The sequence below is a fragment of the Arachis ipaensis genome, chromosome B10 (genome assembly GCF_059453495.1).
Source record: "Arachis ipaensis isolate K30076 ecotype BB chromosome B10, ASM5945349v1, whole genome shotgun sequence".
Taxonomy (NCBI): Eukaryota; Viridiplantae; Streptophyta; class Magnoliopsida; order Fabales; family Fabaceae; genus Arachis; species Arachis ipaensis.
Genome location: NC_142435.1, coordinates 86,499,647 through 86,503,240, shown reverse-complemented (window position 1 = coordinate 86,503,240; position 3,594 = coordinate 86,499,647). Strand labels below are relative to the sequence as shown.

General features: G+C 42.0%; 1 non-coding gene across 1 annotated transcript; it reads right to left on the bottom strand.

The window, feature by feature from the left end:
* Window positions 1–306: 306 nt before the first annotated feature.
* LOC148580731 (small nucleolar RNA R71) lies at window positions 307–414 on the bottom strand. Its single transcript, XR_015895832.1, has one exon. It is a non-coding gene; the product is annotated as a small nucleolar RNA R71 (small nucleolar RNA).
* Window positions 415–3,594: the final 3,180 nt, after the last annotated feature.

Sequence of the window (3,594 nt, the reverse complement as noted above, 5' to 3'; positions counted from 1 at the left end):
CCTGCCATTGGAGCAAACAACTTTGAGCTGAAACCTCAATTAGTTTCTCTGATGTAGCAGAACTGCAAGTTTCATGGACTTCCATCTGAAGATCCCTTTCAGTTCTTAATTGAATTCTTGCAGATATGTGATACTGTTAAGACTAATGGAGTAGATCCTGAAGTCTACAGGCTCATGCTTTTCCCTTTTGCTGTAAGAGACAGAGCTAGATTATGGTTGGATTCTCAACCCAAAGACAGCCTGAACTCTTGGGATAAGCTGGTCACGGCTTTCTTAGCCAAGTACTTTCCTCCTCAAAAGCTGAGCAAGCTTAGAGCTGATGTTCAAACCTTCAGACAGAAAGAAGGTGAATCCCTCTATGAAGCTTGGGAAAGATACAAACAGTTGACCAAAAAGTGTCCTTCTGACATGCTTTCATAATGGACCATCCTGGATATATTCTATGATGGTTTATCTGAGCTATCAAAAATGTCACTGGACACTTCTGTAGGTGGATCCATTCACCTAAAGAAAACACCTGCAGAAGCTCAAGAACTCATTGACATGGTTGCTAATAACCAGTTCATGTACACTTCTGAAAGGAATCCTGTGAGTAATGAGATGCCTATGAAGAAGGCAGTTCTTGAAGTTGATACTCTGAATGCCATATTGGCTCAGAATAAAATATTAACTCAGCAAGTCAATATGATCTCTCAGAGTCTGCATGGAATGCAAGCTGCATCCAACAGTACTCAAGAGGCTTCTTATGCAGAAGAAGCTTATGATCCTGAGAACCCTGCAATAGCAGAGGTAAATTACTTAGGTGAACCTTATGGAAACACCTATAACTCATCATGGAGAAATCACCCCAATTTCTCATGGAAGGATCAAAAGTCTCAACAAGGCTTTAATAATGGTGGAAGAAACAGGTTTAACAATAATAAACCTTTTCCATCATCCACTCAGCAACAGACAGAGAACTCTGAACAAAATGCTTCTAATTTAGCAAATCTAGTCTCTGATCTATCTAAGGCCACTGTGAGTTTCATGAATGAAACCAGGTCTTCCATTAGAAATTTGGAAGCACAAGTGGGCCAGCTGAGTAAAAGGATCACTGAAATCCCTCCAAGTACTCTCCCAAGCAATACAGAAGAGAATCCAAAAGGAGAGTGCAAGGCCATTGACATAAGCACCATGGCCGAACCCAAAGAGGGAGAGGAAGACGCAAATCCCAAGGAGGAAGACCTCCTAGGACGTCCAGTGATCAATAAGGAGCTTCCCTCTGAGGAACCAAAGGAATCTGAGACTCATCTAGAGACCATAGAGATTCCATTGAACCTCCTTATGCACTTCATGAGCTCTGATGAGTATTCCTCTTCTGAAGAGAATGAGGATGTTACTGAAGAGCAAACTGCCAAGTTTCTTGGTGCAATCATGAAGCTAAATGCCAAATTATTTGGCATTAATACTTGGGAAGTTGAACCTCCCTTGTTCATCAATGAACTAAGTGATCTGGATCAACTTACATTGCCTCAGAAGAGACAGGATCCTGGGAAGTTCATAATACCTTGTACCATAGGCACCATGATCTTTAAGGCTCTGTGTGACCTTGGTTCAGGAATAAACCTCATGCCCCTCTCTGTAATAGAGAAACTGGGAATCTATGGGGTGCAAGCTGCTAAAATCTCATTAGAGATGGCAGACAATTAAAGAAAACAGGCATATGGACAAGTAGAGGACGTGTTAGTAAAGGTTGAAGGCCTTTACATCCCTGCTGATTTCATAGTCCTGGATACTAGAAAGGAAGAGGATGAATCCATCATCCTAGGAAGACCTTTCCTGGCCACAGCAAGAGCTGTGATTGATGTTGACAGAGGTGAAGTAGTCTTTCAATGGAATGAGGACTCCCTTATGTTTAAAACTCAAGGATCTCCCTCTGCAACCATGGAGAGGAAGCATGAAAAGCTTCTCTCAAAGCAGAGTCAACCTAAGCCCCCACAGTCAAACTCTAAGTTTGGTGTTGGGAGGCCACAACCAAACTCTAAGTTTGGTGTTGAACTCCCATATCCAAACTCTAAGTTTGGTGTTGGAGAGTTTCAACAATGCTCTGAACATCTGTAAGGCTCCATGAGAGCCCACTATCAAGCTATTGACATTAAAGAAGTGCTTGTTGGGAGGCAAACCAATGTTTATCTATCTAATTTTGTTTTTGTTTTTCATGTTTTATTAGGTTCATGATCATGTGGAGTCACAAAATAAATATAAAAATTGAAAACGGAATCAAAAACAGCAGAAGAAAAATCACACCCTGGAGGAGCATCTGCCTGGCGTTCAATGCCAGAACAGAGCAAGGTTCTGGCGCTGAACGCCCAAAATGGGCAGCATTCTGGCGCTGAACGCCCAGAACAAGCATGGTTCTGGCGTTCAACGCCAGAAATGGCTAGTAAATGGGCGTTGAACGCCCAAAATGGGCACCAACCTGGCGCTGAATGCGCAGAGTTGTGTGCAAAGGCATTTTGCATGCCTAATTGGTGCAGGGATGCAAATCCTTGACACCCCAGGATCTGTGGACCCCACAGGATCATCTCAGGATCTGTGGACCCCACAGGATCACCTCAGGATCTGTGGACCCCACAGGATCCCCACCTACCTCCACTCACTTCTTCTCACCTCTCTCTTTCACACAACCCCATAAACACTCTTCCCCAAAAACCCTTCACCAATCACCTCAATCTCTCTTCCCCATCACCTCTTCACCATTCACATCCATCCACTCTTCCCCATAAACCTACCTCATAAACCCCACCTACCTTCAAAATTCAAAACCAATTTCCTACCCAAACCCTCCCATATGGCCGAAACACTTCCCACTCTCCCTCTCCTCCATTTCTTCTTCTTCTTCATCTATTCTTTCTTTTATTGCTCGAGGGCGAGCAAAATTCCAAGTTTGGTGTGGTAAAAGCATAGCTTTTTTGTTTTTTCCATAACCATTGATGGCACCTAAGGCCAGAGAAACCTCTAGAAAGAGGAAAGGGAAGACAAAAGCCTCCATCAAGGGTCTATAGCTCAGTGGTAGTACATTTTACAGCAAATCAACACCTCCCTAGGAGAATTGAGTTCCAATATGGGACAACTAAGGGTGGTACATCAAGAGCACTCCATCATGCTTCATGAAATAAGAGAAGATCAAAAAGCAATGAGGGAGGAGCAACAAAGACAAGGAAGAGACATAGAAGAGCTCAAGGACATCATTTGTTCCTCAAGAAGGAAACGCCACCATCACTAAGGTGGATTCATTCCTTGTTCTTATTTCTTCTGTTTTTCATTTTCTATGTTATGTGCTTATCTATGTTTGTGTCTTCATTAAATGATCATTAGTAGTTAGTAACTCTGTCTTAAAGTTATGAATGTCCTATGAATCCATCACCTCTCTTAATTGAAAAATATTTTAATTCAAAAGAACAAGAAGTACATGAGTTTCGAATTTATCCTTGAACTTAGCTTAATTATATTGATGTGGTGACAATGCTTCTTGTTTTCTGAATGTATGCTTGAACAGTGCATATGTCTTTTGAAGTTGTTGTTCATGAATGTTAAATATGTTGGCTCTTGAAA